The sequence below is a fragment of the Palaemon carinicauda genome, chromosome 38 (genome assembly GCF_036898095.1).
Source record: "Palaemon carinicauda isolate YSFRI2023 chromosome 38, ASM3689809v2, whole genome shotgun sequence".
NCBI classification, from domain to species: Eukaryota; Metazoa; Arthropoda; class Malacostraca; order Decapoda; family Palaemonidae; genus Palaemon; species Palaemon carinicauda.
Window position 1 is genome coordinate 49,086,360 of NC_090762.1, and position 21,891 is coordinate 49,108,250.

At 42.0% G+C, this 21,891-nt stretch overlaps 2 protein-coding genes across 4 annotated transcripts in view; one reads left to right on the plus strand and one right to left on the minus strand.

Moving 5' to 3' along the window:
- The window catches only part of LOC137630609 (cap-specific mRNA (nucleoside-2'-O-)-methyltransferase 2-like), a 353,518-nt gene that overhangs the window by 109,168 nt on the left and 222,459 nt on the right, over window positions 1-21,891 (minus strand). The gene's annotated exons all lie outside the window — the stretch shown is intronic.
- LOC137630164 (cap-specific mRNA (nucleoside-2'-O-)-methyltransferase 2-like) overlaps window positions 3,730-21,891 on the plus strand; it is a 38,571-nt gene continuing 20,409 nt past the window's right edge. Inside the window, exon 1 of one of the 3 annotated variants that reach the window (XM_068361612.1) lies at window positions 3,730-3,849. The gene's annotated coding sequence lies outside the window, so the exon portion shown is untranslated. The other 2 variants (XM_068361613.1, XM_068361614.1) reach the window with 2 other exon arrangements.

Below are 21,891 nucleotides of genomic sequence, written 5' to 3' on the forward strand. Positions count from 1 at the left end.
TTTTAATGATGATAAGTTTCGATTAATTTATTATTATTATTATTATTATTATTATTATTATTATTATTATTATTATTATTATTATTATTAGTGTACAAGATCCATCAAAATTACGGCTAAATATTCAGATAGATATGCATACACGCACACATACCGATTCAACCCTCCTTTCTTAACTACAACCTCTCTCACCAGAGTATGAGTACTCCCTCGTCCCTTACTTGAGGGACGGGGAGAAACCAAGTAAGGTATACGTCCGATCATGCAGCTGAGCGTGACAGGAAATAATATATATATATATATATATATATATATATATATATATATATATACATATATATATATATATATATATATATATATATATATATATATATATATATATATATATATATATGTACACACACACACACATATATATATATATATATATATATATATATATATATATATATATATATATATATATATATATGTGTGTGTGTGTGTGTGTGTGTGTGTGTGTGTGTGTGTGTATATATATATATATATATATATATATATATATATATATATATATATATATGCATATATATGTGTATATATATGTATACACACACACATATATATATATATATATATATATATATATATATATATATATATATAGATATATATATATATATATATATATATATATATATATATATATATATATATATATATATATATATAGATAGATAGATATAGATAGATAGATAGATAGATATAGATATTTATTCATTTAAATGAATAGCAAGACACTTGCTTTTTTATTATACAAGTGAGATTGTTGTGGTCATTGTTGTTGTTGTTGTATTTGTTCTTGTTGTTGTGTTATTTAATTACTGTTTTAATTGATCGAAATACTTCTACAAGTAGTTGCAATAGCAAAAGCAAATTTTGATTCCATTAACCCATCCCGGGATATGAGAATTACAAACTAACAAAAATATATATACTGTTCATAAATGTTTAAAAAGAAGAAACTTTTAAATCAAAATTACATTTATGTACACATATATTTAGCATGTATATATTAAAAGCATAAAAAGGTATATTGACCAAGAAAGCTGTAAATTAATTCCGAATATGGGCAATGAAAAATAAAAAGTCATAAGATGAATATTGAAAATAATATATTAAAGTAATGAAAATTTTAGAAAGTCTTAAATCTGACATAAGTACATCATAAAGTTGATAAATTGCAAGTTTCTTCAATTCTCTAGTACTACTTGATTGAGGAGTAGACTAAATTTAAAGGTGACAGGTGTTAGAAGTATTAGTATTAGTAAGCTAGTAGTTATAGTAGTAACGAAGTCTCGACCAATGTTTCGAAAGGGTAACCTTATTATTAGCCCAATGGGTACCATGCAAGTAGAATTCAAAAGAGTAGATGCATGACTTTATTGTTGTCCTGTAAGCTGAATTTACAATACTGTACTTTACACTTCAGGCCAAAGTATCTAATTCTTTTTCCTTCTTGTGTCAGTGAAAAATCTTGAGCTTGCCAGTGGCTTTCCATCTATCGTGGAAGTAGTGTACCCGAATCGTAAAAAATGACAACTAAATATTTAGATATATATGCACTCAGATTCAAACGTTCCCACCCTTTCCTCTTATCCTAACTACAACTCCCTCCCCCCTACCCAAGGGACTGGAAGAAAACGAGTAGTCATTCGTCTGGCAATCCTGCTCAGCGTGACAGGATATATATATATATATATATATATATATATATATATATATATATATATATATATATATATATATATATATATATATATATATATATATATATATAATACCCAGATACGTTACTTTATATTACATAGGGACGATAGGAATGTAATTAAGTAATGAATGATTATGTTCAGTATAAATGTAAAATATGGAAAAACACTTGTTTAATTAATCGAATTTCTGTATTCTATGCAAAATTCAAATTCAGTTTTAACTAATTAAAGAACGGCTCAGAAGACCAACAACTGAAACAGATAGCTAAGATCACGGTTAAGAAAAAAAAAAAAAGATATATATGAATGATAGGAGCTGCTGACATTGTATTGGTATTAGACTTGAATTTCCATAGTTCAGGGATATAGATTACAGGTGCAGCTCCTCGGAATATTTAGAGAAAGTTTGGATTTAGTTGATATTTCTTGTGCTGAAACCGTGCTAAAACCAAGGTCTTGAAATAAGAACAAACCGTAATTAAATTTTAAAGAATTATGGAAGTTTTGAGGGTGATAGCATCATTGAATTCCTGTTTACGTGAAAATTAATGAAACTCGAATCATCTACACCACAATATTGAATAAATTCCTTAAAATTCATGGCATTGCAAATGCAATTAGTTACAGCCATTTAAAAAATCTCATATCAACCATTCTCCTAGCTAAATTGCATGTTCTATGATAATAGTCTTCATTTTCTCTCCCCAGTTTTCAATACCATCATTTAGAAAATTATATTCTGTTATCTTTAATTCTAAATGACAAAATGGCCCGAAGTGGGCTTACAAAACTGTTAGAAGAGGCTAAATTCCAGAGCTGAAGCATTTGCATGAATCACTTTAAATCGACATTCATAATATCATCAGTTACTTACAATAATAATATATTAATAAAATCATGCTTAGTAATACAACCTGTTTATCTGGGGTAGAAGCCAATTCAATAGAAATCTGCACTTACGTAGTCGAGAGTTGTTGGGTGATTTTATCACATTAAAACTTAAAGAGCGCAGAACTAACACTTAACACGTTAACTGAAATGGTTTTTTGGTGGGGGAGGGCGTTGACTGGATAAGGATTGAGACAAAATAAAAGTAAAGTGTGTAGACCATTTCTCAGTTTGCTAAGACTTAGGAATCTGCATGAAATGCTCATGAAAATGACATTCTATCTATTGTTATGAGTATGATTTCTCAGCCAGCTCGAATTCCCTAAGTCTCTCTCTCTCTCTCTCTCTCTCTCTCTCTCTCTCTCTCTCTCTCTCTCTCTCTCTCTCTCTCTCTCTCTCTCAGATGGATAGAATTTGAGATGAAAAAATGGACATTATGTAATTGAATTACTATTCGTAGAAGTTTATTGGACACGTAATATTCCTGTTTGATCTTTAACAGTTTTTCAAAAAGTATATCTTCGTTTACTCTTGTGGATCCAAAAGTGATTTCGAAATTCGAATAATTGTTACTGACAGTTTCATATTGATATATTTGTATTCATACCTAATGTATAATGAGGAAATTATATCCTACTCTGTATTCTTTTTAGTCCTTTGACTTAAATAATTTTAGATTTAATAGCATCAAATGTAATTATTCATGGATCTAAAAAAATCATATATATATTTTTTTTATTTCCAAACTACACCCTAATGATCTTATCACCAATCTATGGCTAACCATTCTTTGTACACGGTTAGAATATATTAAAGGATTTTTAAAAAATACTTTCACTATATTAACTTTCTGTAACAGCACATATTGTATATTATGCAGAAAGTTCGCCTCAAAATTTTCAACTTCGATATCTTGCAACGACAGATTATTATTATCATTATTATTATTATTATTATTGTTGTTGTTGTTGTTGTTGTTGTTGTTGTTATTATTATTATCATTGACACTTTTACAATTTTTTGTCATATGCTAGTTCAAATATTTTTGTCTACTTATAATTGCATAAGACTTGTTGATTATCACCGACAACCTGCTTAATTACCGCTACTAGCTATGTACCGTAATAATTGTTTACGCCAGGCTTCTGTTTCTTCTTCTCAACCCAATACGAAACTTCTGAGCATCGGAGGAGGAATGACAATTCGGGTAAGTAGAGGTTTTAATATATATCTATGGAAGAAATGGTCAAATCAAGTTTATATTTCTCTATTGTTTTGATTGGTGACCGATGACGTCATTTAGCAACGTTTCAGTGGTCAAACGTGATTGTGAATAATCACGCTCTTACTGTGGATTGTGGTGAGATATCTTTATCATTTATATCATATCTTTGATCCTCCCAGTTTTACATCATACTTTATTTGGGAGTTTTTCGGTTTAACATTATTGTTGCTTTTTTACACACATTTGCCGGTAGTCTCCTCACTTCTGCAATTTGTTGGTATAATTAGGCTAATCATGGAAAGCGATTTTGAAGTTCCTTGTGCTGTCCAAAGGACAAGGTTTGTGTATTTACAGAAGTTCTGTTTGCCGTTATTAATTTGAAGATTTCCTATGACCATGATAAATTGTACTACAAGCCGGAACTGCAAGAGTGACCTAAGGTTAATGCCAGGCTAGGGCGTTGTTACTGGAGCCTTTGTATGTCAGCGGCCAGTTCCTCCCATTTGGATTAATAATTGACATCAACTAACCTTAATTTTCCCCCAAAACCTAACCTACAAGCCGTTTCCTTACTTACTTGCCTAATTGGGAAGCTGACGCCCCTCCTTCCACTGCCGTTTTGTAAGATAGTCGTAATTATACATACAAGTGGCCGTAGAAAGGCGAACACTGGTGTTCTTGATTATAGAAAGAAGTTAGTTTCTATAAATTTTATTAAATAATGAGATATGGCTTGTCCGATAACACCTTTTACAATATAGAGCAGTGTAGTATTAGAAAGGACAATGAAGCTTGCATAATTGATTAGATCTTTGCAAATACCCACCATTTTGAATCCTATATAATACTGGCAGGAACCTTTATTAACGAATTTATGAATTTAAAAAAATAAAAAAATACCCGTATTGCTCCTTTTTGTCATCTTGGTGCATACAACCAGAGCCTTCTCCCACCCAGTAGATCAAAAAAACATTGTTAGATGGTGCATCTGTCCCAAGTTACTTGTTTGAAAAGAATAAAGGTTCCAACATTTTATAATCTAAATATCTGTTATTTGTTTCCAGTATTGGAATATGTAATATAATTATAGATTTTATTTTATTTAGGATGTTGATAATAAATGGTTAGCGTAGAAATGTTTGATATATTTAATCTTGTCATTGGCAATGGAAGCCAAGTCCATATTCGAGCAGATGCTGGAGCGCAAAGCTGCAACTCTTCCCTTTGTTCAGTGTGTATTCACTTCTTTAAGTTTGTAAAATTGATAATTTTTGCCGAAATACTAGCCCAGGCGCCAACGCGCTTGGTGAAACATGTTCCGCTCGCCAGAACATAGGAGCATTGACTTGATGTTCAATCGTGAACATACAGCAGAGCAAAAACCAATAAATCATTAGCTCAATTAATTGAGGAGGTATTTGTTGTACGAGGAACACTGCTATGAATGACTAGTAAATGGGATGGAAAAATTGCTTTTTTATGCGTTTTGAAGTCCTGGCAAACGAAAGCTTTAGTGTTTTAACAGTTTCATTACTGTTAATCGGTTTCGAGTGCAGTAACTGTGTCTTTAAATAACAACGACTGACTGAAACAACAAAGTATAAAAAAAAAAGTTAATTTAGATATCAATACAGTTAAACTAATACACTATATTTTAAGGTGTTTTGAACGTAAGCCATAGCTTTTCAGTTATGGTGTCGACAAACCATAATTAAAAAAAACTATGGAGTTCTACCAGCAATAATTATCAAAAATGTTCTAAAACACCACAAAATACGTAAAAACCCAGTCTTATTTTCTACAAATCGTTAATGCACTGTTCTATAATTTTACTAAACGCCTCCTCCCAATCATTCCCATGAAGCTGTTATCCCAGTAACACACCCATACTAGTACTTGTTAATGATTGTCCAAAAGTACCCAAAACTTAAAATATTCAACCTGAGGAAATTAAAGGCTTTGTAAAATTAATTGTTTAATAATTTGTGTTTGTTCCGTAACTTACATACAAACCACGCTATTTAATAGGGGTACAGTGAGCCCTCGCTACTTCGCGGTTCGACCATCGCGGACTCACCACTTCGCGGATTTTGTTCATAACGCATGTATATACAAAAATCGCTGATTTTCCGGAAATTTCGAAAATACCGCGATGTGACCGATGGTGCGAAATTGGAGAAAGTAAGGGAAATAGAATCATGATTGATTTTCAATATAAATGAAACTTTGAGGAGCAACAAAGATATCATTTGTTAGAGAGATAGAGAGAGGTAAGGAATGGGAGGTAGTGAAAAGTAGCCCACACAGAGAGAGAGTTGAGAGAGAGAAAAGAGAGTTGAGAGAGAGAAAAGAGAGTTGAGAGAGAGAAAAGAGAGTTGAGAGAGAGAAAAGAGAGGAGAGAGAGAGAAAAGAGAGGAGAGAGAGAGAGAGAGAGTGTGTGTTGTTTTAAATGTAACAAACAAAAAATTTTTAAAGGTTGTAACACATTGGTGCTTGTGTAATATCAACTGTATACTATAGACGGTTTGAATAAGTTAAGAAATGGTATAAACGATACTTTGTTAGTGTATTTGTACACTCTCAAGAGCGGCAGCTAGACGTCAGCTGATCTAATCACAGCCAAAAGTAAAACAAAAAGAAGTCAACAATACTCGATTTTTAAAACACACCCAAAATTTAAAAACAAAAGTACACGCTTTCTAAATGTGCAATTAACTATTTAAAGAGTAGCAATTTTATAGAATAAAATGATGTTTCCCAAAAAATAGTGGTTTGCTGATGAAATCGGATGCCGTATTTTTAGCAACGATTGAAATGGATGTAAACTCGGCATAATTTTTTCGTTTCGTATTTAATTGACACTAAGAAAACTAATTTTAGTTTCTTCATCTATATGTAAGTATTGTATAACACGAAGAGAGAGAGAGAGAATGAATCAGGTGTTGTAATGGAATGCCGTGTTTTTATTTCGTGGGAATTTCATCGCCATGACTATAACAACAACATACTGTACTGAACTTTACAGTATTATACAGACTACTGCAATATGATAAAGTAAAATATTTGTAATAACCTGTTTTATATGAAATGGGGCTATTTTTTTTTTAAAATTTACATTTACGTACGTAAAACAACTCGCGCTCTCTCTCTCTCTCTCTTGCGTAAATTGTTTTCCTGCTTTGCTACGTATGTATGATTTTATATAGATACGGTAAATAATATTTGTTATAACATATTTTCTAAAAGCTTTTACTGTAATATCATTATTTATCACTTTCATCATGCACGTTAAATGCCTTCGTTTGTTTACTGAGCGGTGTCATAAAGAAAAACATTTCATTTGGAAGTCCTGAGAAAAATTAAGTAAAACATTGGTAGGTAATAACAAAATCAACATACTGTACTGAATAATCAATATAATCGATGCAAAAACTAACCTATACACAGATGTGTAAATGCGTTTGTTTCTTCATTATGATCAGAGATAAACGTAAGTAAAACATTGGTTGCCATTTTTTATCATGCTTTTTGGCGTGTTTAGGAAACGCATGATATAAAATCGCCTTTAATATTTGTGCCTGTTTTAGTTTAGGGTACTGTAGTACATGCATTAAGTGTTCTGTACATTAAAGGGTAGTTTGTTAACAGTACTACGTACAAGGGAAGGTTTTAAAAGTCTGAATATACATTTTTAAATATTAAACTTAGCCGGTGAATATATAATAGCTGACGTCTCCGACGGCTCGACAGAATTAAAAAACTCACGAGCGATCGCCATGAAGGTAGCGGGTGTGCCCACCAGCGCCGACTATCGGCCAGATACCGCATATACATGTAAACAGCTCCAGTTCTTCTCTGTCGGTTTCATCGACAAGTCGATTCCACTCGCTTTTATGACCTCGAGTTTTCTACCGAATTGGTGAAGTACTTGGTTTTGGTTTTATTGCTTTCGCCGTGTTGGATTATTCAATACTATCCTCAAAAGAAATGCTTTTGAAAGGAGAGTAAAAGTGTTTTGCCCTTGCTCTTTTATCTCTGGTTTTTTCCATAGAGTAAAGATGGCCGACCCTTCCCTTAGTGTACGGAAGTGTGTTTTAGGCTTTTAGCAATTATCTTATCACGTTATAAATTGTTGTTGTTAATTATAGATTTTCCTCTATATATTTTATATCTCACCCGCCTTTATTAGGCCTCTTCGATTAGCTTTCCATTTATACTAAACATCAAGATAAATTTTATGTTTTGTTTATATGCGGCCTTACCTATTCCTCCCCTAGTACGAGAGTAGGCGGTCCTAACTTGGAAACCGAAGTTAAACAACGTTGAGCCCATTCAACTTTTATTTTCGTTAAGTTTAAATCATTTGCTCTGTAAGAGTTATGAAATGAATATTTTTTAGTAGATATTTTATGAAAGATTTTCTTTGAATAGTCTTCGTGCTGTTTCAAAGATGAACTAACGTTTGGTTTATATATGCTGCGCAGTTTGCGCTCTATCGTTACGATAGAGAAAGAGAGAATCACGGTTTCACTTTGCAGAAAGAGTAAATCGATTTTGACGTTTTGTTCATTCTTCTTTCAAACTGAAGTGTTTTAAATACTAATTTAAAGGATCTTGTTAATTTTCAATTTCTTAGTCCTTTCAGTTTTTTCCTTTGGTCAAATAACCTGTTTATTGACGAAGGGTGAGGGGGCATTTCTCTTCTGTGTGAAATCAAGAGAGAGAGAGAGGAAGAGAGAACGTTCCGATCTTTATTCTCGTCCCAAGCGAGTAACGTTGTTCTCGATTCAGTTTTTTACTCTCGTCCCAAGTCTCTGTACGGGGAGAAAGGATAAAACGTTTTTAGTTTTTATTCTCGTCCCAAGGCACTGTACGGTGAGAGATTGAAAACGTAGTCTTTAATGAACTAGTGTTTAGTCTCCTCCCCAGTCACTGATCCTTTTAACTTTATATATTTCCGTTTGATTCGATATATATGTTTACTGATTTTTGCTTGTACTAATGTGCTTACATTATACGACTCATTTCGCAATTATAACCTTTTGATGTAAGGGAGAATTGCGTGCTTCAGGTAGAAATCAGTTTTATTCATGCCTAATGTGAAATTATTGAAAAATACGATATCAGTGAAGTAAGTGCAAAAACAGAAAATCGTAGTGATAAAGTGATAATTGCGCAAAGTGTTTTTTAGTGTTGCGACCGAGGGTTCGTCTGTTCGTGCTTGTCGTTCACCTAGTCCGAGACCTCTTTCAGGCTCCCATGCTACCAGGGAGAAGTAATGTCGTAGGACTTATGGGGACGAGAGGCTTTAACCAACGAACAAACGTTCCCTTTATGGTATCGGGCGTGTCTAGCAAGATCGCCCCTACCATAAGACGAGCGAGGCTGTTTTTCTCCTCGTCATCCGAAGGCTTCTCGCAAAAGAAACCTTGGAGCAAAGTTTCTAGACCCTTAAAGCGGAAGTCAGTCCCTTCAGGACAGGTTCAGCGTCCTGGCTGTAGCCATGGGGACAGCTCTGACCCTTTGCAGTCGTCGGAAGACGGTTCGCCTATTAAACGCAAGCGTAACACGGGGTCCGAGGGTCGCGGTAAAGGCAATGTTTTGCCAACACAGACGTTACCGTCGTCTCGGCCTGTTCCAACTCCCGTTGATCCTAAATGGGTTGTCCTGCAGGACATGCAGACTAAGCTTGCCTCCCTTATGGAGATGTATGACGTTGAGCAGGTTCACGATGAACCTTCGCTTTCGAGTCGCCGTTACACTAAACGAGACTCTGGCCGTCAGCCGCCCAAATGAGCATTTACTCGTCCTGTTGACGTTATGAAACGTGATGTCGGTAGTTTGTCACGTGACTTGGATCCTCACTCGCTGCAGTCCTGTGTTGACTTTCAGCCGCTGCCGCAGCCTCGTGTTGACGTTCAGCCGCTGCCGCAGTCTCGTGTTGACGTTCAGGACGTTCGCCAACCAGCTCAGTTGCCTTGTTTTGACGTTGAACGTCAAGCACCGCAGTCAAGAGTTGTTTTAACTGCTCAATCTAGGCAGTCAAGGCAGTCTCGACTTGACGTCGAGCGTCCTCCCGCACCTGTTGTTGTTGCTGGTCAGTCCTTTAAGCAGTTACATGACGTAGCGTCCATGACTGCTACTTATGCTCCTTTGCGTGTGGACTCTGCTTGTCAAGCATTGCCACCACGGCAGGTCTCTCCCTTGCTTGAGACTCGGCAATTGTCGGACGAGGTTCCTTCAGATGAGGAAGTTGCTGATCCCCCTCCTACTGATATTCCCTAGGGGACTTTGTCAGACGGAGAAGAGCCTAAAGCTGCTCAGCCCTCTATGGACTTTAAATAAATCATGCTGATTTTTAAGGATCTTTGTCCGGACCATTTTGTAACTGCTGCTCCTCGTTCGCCTAAACGTCAGAGTTTACACTAGGCCTAGCTACTTCGAAGCCGTTGTTTTCTAAGCTAGTGCTCTCTCGCTCTTCTAAGAGAGCTTTACGTTTGCTAGGCGACTGGTTGATCACCAGGAGGAGTTTGGGGGAGACAGCCTTTGCTTTCCCTCCTTTTAAACTGGCTTATAGAGCGAGCGTCTGGTATGACACGGGAGAAGCTCTCGGCTTGGGAGTTCCTGCCTCTGCCCAGAGAGACTTCTCAAGCCTCATAGACTCTCCCCGGCGCCTGGCCATGAAACGCTCCAAGATTTTATGGTCGGCTTCAGAGCTAGACCATCTCCTGTTAGGAGTTTTTCGAGCTTTTGAAGTTTTGCTGTACAATTATGTCATGCATGAACAAGGCTATCAGGGATGGCTCCAATGATCTGGCAGCCACGTTCACTGCAGGAGTACTTAAGATGTAAGTGCGCTCAATGTGTTCATTGTCAAGACAAACTTCACGATGAAGACTACCAAGCTGTCTTGACAGCATTAAGGGAAGGCGACTGGATGGTCTCTCTCGACCTTCAGGATGCATACTTCCACATCCCGATTCATCCAAACTTTCAACTACATCTGAGGTTTGTGGACGGGAAAGTAATGTACCACTGTCGAGCACTGTTATCCGACCTCATTCCTGCTCCTCTTGTTTTTACAAGGCCCTTGCAAAATGTAGCAAGCTTTCTACATTTTTTGAGGATTCAGAGCCTCCCTTTATTTTGACGACTGGCTAATCAGGGCGTCGTCATTATATCGCTGTCTGGAGAGCCTCTAATGGACATTAGACCTAACCAAGGAGCTAGGTCTCATAGTGAACGTAGAGAAGTCGTAACTTACAGTACCCCATCCCAGACTATTCTTTTTTTGGGAATGGAGATACAGTGTCTGATTTTTCGGCCCTTTTCGTCTCCCGCAAAGAATGGAACAAGCTCTGTTAAAAGTCCTTCACTTGCAAGAGAAAAACAGTTGCTCTGTAAGAGTTTGAAATAGCCTCGTGGGAACTCTTTCATCGCTGGAGTAGTTTATCTCTCTGGGGAGACTCAACCTATGCCCTTTCCTATTTCACCTAAAACATTGGAACAAGGAGAAGGGCTTAGTGAGTATCTCTTTCCCAATCTCCAACTCAGTCTAGACATGTCTGACTTGGTGGGACAGCAACATCAGACTTCGAGAAGGTCTTTCTCTTGCGATCAAGAACCCAAACCATGTGTTGTTTTCAGATGCAGCGGATTTGGGTTAGGGAGCTCCACTGGACAGTCTGGAAGGCTCGGGTCTTTGATCCACTGATCAGAAGGAACTCCATTTAAGGCAGTAACATCTCTCCTTTGCCGAGATTCGTGCAGAAATGAATGTCTTGGCGGACGGCCTCAGCAGAAGAGGACAAGTCATCTCCATGGAGTGGACGTTGCATAAGACTGTGTGCGAGAAGCTATGGATGACATGGGGTCAACCCACCATAGATCTTTTTGCTACTCTCTCTGACAAAGAGGCTCTCGACTTACTGCTTTCCAGTTCCAGATCCAGAGGCAGCACACATAGACGCTTTCCTGCTGGACTGGTCTCACCTGGACGTTTTTGCCTTTCCACCTTTCAAGATCCTAGACAAGGTGCTGCAGAAGTTCACCTCTCACGAAGGGACCAGGTTGACATTGGTTGCTCCACTCTGGCCCGCGAGAGAGTGGTTCACAGAGGTACTTCAATGGCTGGTAAACGTTCCAAGGAGTCTACCTTTAAGGATGGATCTCTTACGGCAACCCCACGTAAGGAGTCTTCATCAAAGCCTCCCCGCGCTTCGTCTGACTGCCTTCAGACTATCGAAAGACTCTCAAGAGCTCGAGGATTTTCGAAGGAGGCAGCCAGAGCGATTGCGAGAGCTAGGAGAGCATCTACCATCAAGGTCTATCAGTCGAAGTGGGAAGTCTTTAGAGACTGGTGCAAGTCTTCATCCATTTCCTCTTCCAGTACCTCTGTAGCCCAAGATTGCAGACTTTCTCCTACATCTGAGAAATGTTCGCTCCCTCTCAGCGCCCACTATTAAGGGCTACAGGAGCATGTTGGCGTCTGTGTTCAGACATAGAGGCTTAGATCTGTCCAATAATAAAGATCTCCAAGATCTCCTTAAGTCCTTCGAGACCTTTAAGGAGCGTCGTATGGCAACTCCTGGATGGAACTTAGACATCGTCCTAAGGTTCCTAATGTCCGACAGGTTTGAGCCATTACATTCAGCCTCCCTGAAGGATCTCACCCTCAAGACGTTTTTCTTAGTGTGCTTGGCTTCGGCTAAAAGGGTCAGTGAGATCCATGCCTTCAGTAGGAACATCGGCTTTTCTACAGATAAAGCCACATGTTCACTTCAGCTTGGTTTTCTTGGCCAAAAATGAACTGCCTTCTCGTCCTTGGCCTAAGTCATTTGATATACCTTGCCTGTCAGAGATCGTAGGCAACGAGCTTGAAAGAATGCTGTGTCCAGTTAGAGCTCTGAAGTTTTATTTAGCTCGGACTAAATCCTTACGAGGTGGATCTGAGGCCTTGTGGTGCTCAGTTAAGAAGCCTTCATTGCCTATGTCAAAGAATGCTTTGTCATATTTTATTAGATTTTTAATCCGAGAGGCTCATTCTCACTTGAGTGAAAAAGATCGTTGCTTGCTTAAGGTTAAGACGCACGAAGTAAGAGCTATAGCAACTTCCGTGGCCTTTAAGCAAAACAGATCTCTGCGAAGTATTATGGACGCAACCGTTTGGAGAAGCAAGTCGGTATTCGCGTCATTTTACTTAAAAGATGTCCAGACTCTTTATGAGGACTGCTACACACTGGGTCCATTCGTTGCAGCGAGTGCAGTAGTGGGTAAGGGTTCTACCACTACATTCCCTTAATTCCAAGATCCTTTTAATCTTCTCTTGAAATGTTTTTAATTGGGTTGTACGGAAGGCTAAGAAGCCTTTCGCATCCTTTTTGATTTGGCGGGTGGTCAAATGTCATTTCTTGAGAGCGCCCAGATTAAGGGTTTTGATGAGATCCTGTTGTATGGGTTGTCACCCTTGATACTTCAGCTCCTGGGAGTCTTTCAGCATCCTAAGAGGATGGCTGGGCTTCGTGAGGAAAGCGGACTAACAAGGCAGAGTAATCGTTAGAGTCAGCTTCCTTACCAGGTACCTATATTTGTTTGGGTTTTGTTATGATATAACTGTCAAAAACTCTAAGCATATACGCCGTAAACTGTATTAATACTGGTCTCTACCCACCACCATGGGTGTGAATCAGCTATTATATATTCACCGGCTAAGTTTAATATTTAAAAATGATATTTTGATTATAAAATAAATTTTTGAATATACTTACCCGGTGAATATATAAATTAAAGGCCCCCCTTCCTCCCCGATAGGGACCCAGCGGGATGAGAAGAACTGGAGCTGTTTACATGTATATGCGGTATCTGGCCGATAGTCGGCGCTGGTGGGCACACCCGCTACCTTCATGGCGATCGCTCGCGAGTTTTTGAATTCTGTCGAGCCGTCGGAGACGTCAGCTATTATATATTCACCGGGTAAGTATATTCAAAAATTTATTTCATAATCAAAATATCATGTTAAATAAATAGGTAAATATTGTGTCACTACTTCGCGGATTTTCACCTATCGCGGTCGGGTCTGGAACCTATCTACCGTGATAAACGAGGGTTCACTGTATTACTTTCGGCGTAGCTGAAATGACGAGCCAATAAAATTTAACGAGGGTTAACTACCCACACCGCTAGTTAGCGGGGTTAGGGAAGGGTAGCTTGCTACACCCCCCCCCCCTCACACACGCCTGTGCTTGAGCTCACTTTGCTCTCGGCTCAGATGGTAGACGGATGTGTCCTCTTTCATCCTCGCCGGTTATTGGCAGCCATTAATGCATTTTTGCTTTCTCTTTGACAGGTTTGTGTGTGAAGTTGGCCTCTGCGATTATGCGCACCTGTCCTGGATTACCCGACCGCCCCTGCGGAACATTCATGTCGGCAGTCGAGACAGACCCTCACACCCTTTGCCCTTACTGTAGAGGCTAACGGTGTGACAGTAATAACAAGTGTGGTGAGTGTAGGGAGTGGTCTACCTCCCAGTGAGAGAGGTTTTCTCGGCGACGTAAGAAGTCCAGGCGGGATCTTTCTCCTTCGAAGGTTTCTTTGAAAGGAGAAATTCCCAAGGACTCTTCTTCCGTTGCCCAAACCTCCTCTGAAACTCCCACTTGATCGGTCTCTTTCGAGAGACTGTCGAGTGGTAGCGTAGACCATGGTACTGTTTTCTAAGCTCTGGTTTCGAGAGATGGCATTGGCTCCCCTAGCGAGGCAGCTCCGCCTCTCCCCCCGGGGGTGTATGTGTCATTAACCCATGTATTTCAGCTTAGGTCTTCCTTGGGGCTCGAGGGTTCGCCCTTCAAGGAAGCATTACTTGACTACATCCGATTGGGTGCTGCTGTCAAGCAATCGCCGACTCTGGCAGAGGTTGATCCTCCGTCGATTGTCGACGTTGTGGTGTCAGAGGTATCCAATGTGGCATCTCCTAATACCTCTGCCTCTTCAAATCCCGTATTAGCTGAAGGCTTAGTTTCTCCCGTTCCTGCTCAACCAACGAGGGAGAAACTAAGTCCAACAGTCCCTCCTGCTAGTGTTGCACCCCCTCGGGGGAGTTCACTTACAGAGACTCCTCTCCGGAGGACTGCAGAAGGTCAGCTTGCTGATCCAACAGCCCCCAGAGGGCGTATCCGTCGCAAGCGAGGCCTGCCTTCACTGGCGGTGAGGAGGCGCCTCTTTGGTTCATGATCTCCGTAGCAGTCCGCCGCAGAGGAGCCTTGTCAGCGTTCACTGACTGTTCCTGCTATGGTCCTGAACCTCTCAGTGGATCGTTCACGATCCCCTTCGGTGGAAGGTCGTCCTTTCAAAGGACACGTCGACCTTCCACCGGACAGACCTGCTGACCTGCCGTCGCTGTTCCCGAGAGCTGATGCGCAATACGCGCCTACAAAACCTGACTCGCATGCTCGTCAGGCATCGAACCCTATTACGGGGCATCAAGATAGTATGCGCCATCGCGCGCATATGTCCCTTAAGCACCATGCTAATGAAGGGCATGCGCGCCAACGTTCTCCTGCGCGCCAGGCTTTGTCTGAAGTAGTGTGTCAGCGCGCCACTGTGCGCCATCAACCTCCTGCGCGCCAGCGCTCTCCCGCTCGCCAGTGCCCACGCTCAGCGATCTCTCCTGCGCGCCCACGATCTTCAGATCTGGGCGCTGTTGGGAAGTCAAAGAAGACTTCTCCTACACGCCAGCGCTCGCCAATGCGCCAACTGCCGTCTCCAGTGCGCCAGCGCTCGCCATCGCGCAGTCACGCCCAGTCACGCCCAGTCACCCTCTCGCTCCCACGAGGATACGCGCGCGCGGCCATCCTCTCCTGCAGTTATTCATGCCCATGCGCACAGGCTCCAACTGCGCGTCCGCGCGCCAGGGGTATCTCTCTTGCGCGAGCGCGCCCGCGTGCCCAACGACCTGATCCTGCGCGCCCATGCGTGCGCGTGCAATCAGTCTCCCGCGCGCTCTCCTGTGTGCCCACAGTCTCCCGCGCGCCCTCCTGTGTGCCCACAGTCTCCCGCGCGCCCTCCTGTGTGCCCACAGTCTCCCGCGCGCCCTCCTGTGTGCCCACAGTCTCCCGCGCGCCCTCCTGTGTGCCCACAGTCTCCCGCGCGCCCTCCTGTGTGCCCACAGTCTCCCGCGCGCCCTCCTGTGTGCCCACAGTCTCCCGCGCGCCCTCCTGTGTGCCCACAGTCTCCCGCGCGCCCTCCTGTGTGCCCACAGTCTCCCGCGCGCTAGGCTGCTTGACAACGCATGGCAAGGTCGCCATCGCCGCATTCCCTTCCCCGCAAGCGCATAACAGCGCGCATTGCGGCGGAAGGGAAACATCCAGAAAGGTCCAGGATCCCTTTTTCTTCTTTTCAGGCGAACCCCCCTATGGAAACTCCTTCCAGGGATCCGTCGATCCCTGTCCCTCCAGAGGGAGTGTGTGACAGCGTGTCTGTCAGTCAACAACCATGGTTCGGTACGCTAATCGGAGCAGTTACGCAGGGTTTCAAGCCTGTTCTCTCTGAGTTAGGTCACAGATCCTTGGCTGTTTCTACCCCTCTGAAGAGAAAAAGATGAGTTCCGGACGCGGTGACTTCTCTGAGCTCTAAGTTGACTCCTCGCAAGTTTTTGAGGCAGGTTCCTTCACCCCACCAGACTTTTTCTACTTCCCTGTCGGAGGAGGACTTCCCGTACTCGGGAGTCACGTGAGGTGAGACGTTCCCCCATCGCATCAATGAGGGAAACCCCACCTCGCGTTGGAAAGTCTTTCCTGGTAGGGGCTGAAAGGAACTTGCCACCGTCTATGTTAGAGTCCTACATCCTTCCCAGGAAGGAGTCGAAGGACCAGAAGACGGTACCAAAATCCTCTAATGTCCGCGAATCTCCCCAAGAAGAGCCTTTGGGGACAGGAGACTTCGCTGCAAGTCTACCATCCGGAAGAGAACTACAAGAGTCAGAGCATGCATTTTGGCAGGTTCTGACTCTTATGAGGGCTCTCAATGGGTTTGCCGACCCAGAGATCCCCCCTCGAGAGGGCAAAGACACGGTCTTGGACCGCGTATTTGGCACTCAAAAACCTTCTAAGGCCAGTGCGGCCCTGCCCTGGTCTCGGGTTTAAGAGTACCAGGGACAAGATCGTTGTTCAGCTCTCTGAGTTGTCCTCCTCCAACCGTTCCAGTGTCGGCAACAAGCTTCTCCCACTTCCTCGCGTATGGCAAAGGAGGTACTTCGAGATCTTGGAGGAGCCTTGTTTAGCTCTTCCTCTCCACCATTCGTTGGAAGAGCTTACCAGGGGAGTCCCTCTTGAGAGACTCTCCAACCGGCAGGTCTCGTTCTCGGCAACCGAGATCCTTAACCAGAAGAAAGTTGCGAAGTGTGCTATGCAAGCCACTTCGTGGCTGGATATCTGGTTAGGGACCTTAGGTCTCCTGATACGCTCTGAGGACTTTTCCAAAGAACGTACAGTGATACCTCTGGATACGAAAGTTTCTGCTTACGAAAAATTCAGGATGTGAAAAGTGATTCGAAGATTTTTATGCCCCAGTATACGAATAAAATTTCAGGATACGAAAACCTTACGAGATCCCAACTCTTCACCGAGAGTAATTTTAAAAAGCGCGTGCCGCCAGACTTTGAACTTGGGTAGACTCACTTACAGCCTCCCGCTCACCCATTGGTTATCTCCCTACTCAGCCGCTAGCTGACGCCATAAGATCCTGCTTTCCTATTGGTCGGCAACTATCCCAGCTTGCTTACGCATGGGTTTTCATCTCTCTCTCTCTCTTTTTGTTCCGACCGCGGTATCGTTACCAGACATTGTGTGCTTTCGCTTGTTTGACTTAGTGTTAATATACAGTACATTCGTACGCCACGTGTTATCGTTATTAAACATTCGTTACTGTGCACTGTACAGTATTAGTGTTTACTATACATAGTACTGTATATAACGTACGTAGTGTATTATATTACGTATTACTGTAGCCATGGGTCCCAAGAATGTTGCCGAAGCAAAGAAGAAGACGACGACGATGCTCTCGATGGAGACGAAACTTGAAATTGTAAAAAAGTAAGAGTCTGGCATGCGTTTAAGTGCGATCGCCAAGGAGTATGGCCGGAATCCATCTACGATAGGCACCATCCTGATGCAGAAGGCGGCCATCAAAGCAGCGACACCTTCTAAGGGCGTCATTATTTTCTCCAACAAGAGAACCCACGTGCATGACGAGATGGAGAGGCTTCTTCTTGTGTGGATCAAGGACAAAGAGATCTCAGGAGACACCATCACTGAGACTACAATTTGCCAGAAGTCCTCCGCCATTTTCGGTGATCTCGTGCGTTCTCAGGCCGAAGAAGGGGCAGGAGAAGGAACATCCCAGCAGGAACCCCCAGAGTTCAAGGCTTCTCATGGGTGGTTCGAGAAATTCAAGAAAAGGACTGCCATTCATTCAGTGGTACGGCATGGGGAGGCAGCCAGCTCGGACACGAAGGCCGCCGAAGCCTTTGTTAAAACGTTCAACGAGTTGACTCTGCAGGAAGGCTACAGTTTGCAGCAAGTTTTCAATTGCGACGAAACTAAGACTTTTTTTGGAAGAAAATGCCTCGTCGGACGTTCATCACGGCGGAGGAGAAGAGGCTACCCGGACATGGGCCTATGAAGGACAGGCTAACCCTTGCTTTTTGTGCAAATGCCAGTGGGGACTGCAAGATAAAGCACCTGCTGGTGTACCATTCAGAAAATCCCAGAGCCTTCAAAGCCCACAAAGTCATCAAGGAGAACCTTCCCGTGATGTGAAGGGCGAATGCTAAAGCCTGGGTAACGAGGCAACATTTCATTGATTGGGTGAATGTCTGCTTCGGACCGAAAATATTTGGAAGAAAAGCGCCTCCCTATGAAATTTCTGCTGGTGTTGGACAATGCTCCAGCTCACTCTCCTGGTCTCAAGGAATATCTTCTGGCTGAGTATTCCTTCATAAAGGTCCTATCTCTACCGCCTAACACCACCCCTCTCCTCCAGCCCATGGACCAGCAAGTTATTTCAAATTTTAAAAAATTGTACACGAAGCATCTCTTCCAGAGATGTTTCCAAGTCATAGAGAGTACAAACCTCACTCTGCGTGAATTTTGGAAAGATCACTTTAACATCGTGATATGCCTCAAACTCATCGATCTCGCTTGGCAGGAAGTTTCGAGGCGTACCCTGAACTCATCTTGGAGGAAGCTGTGGTCTGATGCTGTCTCTGCACGAGACTTCGAGGGGTTCGGGAAGCCTGGAGGGGAAGCCGAGATCGTTGACGATCCTGAACCAATTCAGCAGTCTGAGGTGGCTGACATCGTACATCTTGGTACGTCCATGGGGCTGGAAGTTAGCGCGGAGGAAATAGATACAGTAAACTTATCGAGGAGCACCACGAGGAGTTAACGACGGACGACCTGAAGGAGTTGGAGACGATGCAAGTGAGTGATGTTCAAGAGCAGTTCTCTAGCGGTGATGAGGAGGATGTTACACCTTTGAAAACGGCAGACATCAAGGAAATTCTCGCATGTTTCCATAAAATGGCAGACTACGTCGAAAAGGAACATCCAGAAAAAGTTTATACCAACCGTGCGCTTCAACACTGCAATGACGTTTGCCCAACGCGTTTTAGAAATGTGTTGAAAAGTAGGCAGAATTAAGCTCCAATGGATAGTTTCTTATTAAAGAGGCCAGCGGTATTAGTAGGCCAAGACGAAGGTGAAAGTGAAGAAAAGAAACAGAAAAGCGGAAGGGATGAAGAATTAGAAGGTGAAAGTAAAGAAAAGAAACAGAAAAAAGAAAGTGATGAAGTAGTAGAAGAGATTTAGAAAATATGAAAAACGTAGTTTTAAAAAAACCTAAAAAAAAAAATTCAATTTTAAGTTTTATGTTACCGTTAAGTGTTAAAGTAATTTTTTCTTTCATTTTATAGTTTTCCATACTTAATGTTAAGTGTTAATTATTTCTGCCATTTTTTTATTGCGTAAAGTTTAAGTGTTAATGTGTTAAGTGTGTACTGTAAATTACTGTACGTAGTTTGTCACTTGTTACGTTTTCTGCCTTATGCCATCCTCCTCTGACGCGACTTCGCTATCGGACATCGTCTCAATCAAAAGGTAAGTTTCAACTTTTTTGTTACACTAATTAACTGTAACCTTTTTTTCAGAGTATCAATCCTTAATTTAGGTGTACGTACAGGTAACAATATACCTTCACTGATCCAAATGCTTTACATACAGTACCGTAACTTTTATACGGTAGTAAAGAAAACGGACCGTTTTCTTAGGGCTTTGGGGGGATAACTAGGCTATAACTACATTATTGATTAATCTCATAGTGGTTTCTGGAATGGATTAGGCTGTTTTTAACGGTTGGGTAGATTATTGAATGATAGAAATGGCTGCATTGCATGTTTATTACTACAGTTTAGCGTGTTTATGGAAGAAAAGGTGTCTTCTCGTAAGGCTTGGAACGGATTAGGCTATTTACATGTAAAATGCGACTCAGGATACGAAAAAATCAGGGTACGAAACCGTATCTTGGACGAATTACTTTCGTATTCTGAGGCATCACTGTACCAGGAAAGCTATGGAGACGTTCCTACTCTCAGGCACTCGCACGATCGAGTTTCTGGCCCACTAAGTCTCGAACTTGTGGGCAAACATCATCCTGAAACATCGGGATGCGGCGGCTGAGAGGTTCCATCAGAAGGTCCCTAGCACGGAGATAAATAGGCTCAGGCATTCTTCCTTAGAAGGAACGAACTTGTTTGAGCCTAAGGATGTGGAACGGGCTGCTGAGAGGTGGAGGAAGTCCCACCAAGACTCCCTCCTTCATAGGGCTTTGACATCTAAGCCCTATAAGCCTCCAGCAGTCCCGTCCGACCAAGACCACAAAACCGACGGCAGCAGCGAAGACAGTGGTGTCTAAGCCCTTTCCTGTCAAGGACAGGAAAGGCAAAAAGTCCTCCAGAGGAGGTAAGAATCCTAGAGGGAGCAGCCAAGGCCACAAACGCTAGGATTGGCAGTCCCCCTGCATGTCCACCAGTGGGGGGATGCGTACAAAGTTGCGCAGACAGGTGGCAGCAACTCTGGGTCGATTCCTGGACGATTTCCGTAATCAGTTAGGGGTATCACTTCCCGTTCATAACATCTCTACCTCCCCTGACGACGAATCCAGTGTCATTGAGCTCCCTTGCCATGGGATCAGCAAGGGGGCAAGCCCTTCAGGCATAAGTCCAGACCCTGTTGAAGAAGGGCGCTCTCCTAGAGGTCCTCGACGGGTCCCCAGGCTTCTTCAGTCGACTCTTTCTTGTAAAGAAAGTGTCTGGAGGCTGGAGACCAGTCGTCAACCTCTCGGCTTTGAACAAGTTTGTCAAACAAACTCCGTTCAGTATGGAGACCGCAGACACAGTCAGACTAGCAGTGAGACCGCAAGACTTCATGTGTACACTGGATCTGAAGGACGCATACTTCCAGATCCCAATCCATCCGTCTTCAAGGAAGTACAGGGATACCTCGGTACTCGACCATAATCCGTTCGAGATCCGTGTTCGACCTCCGATTTGTTCGAGTACCGAATTTTTTTTCCCCATAAGAAATAATGGTATATATTCTATTCCGTTCCCAAGCACTCGAACAGGCCCAAAATATTAATAAAACGTGTACCTAAACAACAATAATTATCTAAATGTGTATGAAATTGGTCAGAAAATCCTATAAAACAATTTTAAACCATTTACTGTACTAAAATAAAACAATTTTAAACCATTTTCTGTACTGTAGTGAACATACCTTTGAGCAGCGGTTCGATGGCATACAGGGATGGATGTGGAGAGGATGGAAGGGGGAGGTTACTGCTTGGAAGGAGAGTCCCCTTCCATGATGTGGCGGGGTAGTTCTCCTTCAGGAGTTGTTTCTCTCTCCAATGAAAGGGTGGGCAGATCTATTTCAGGGGTTTCTTCTCTTCTTTGTCTCTTCTTTGGAGGAGAAA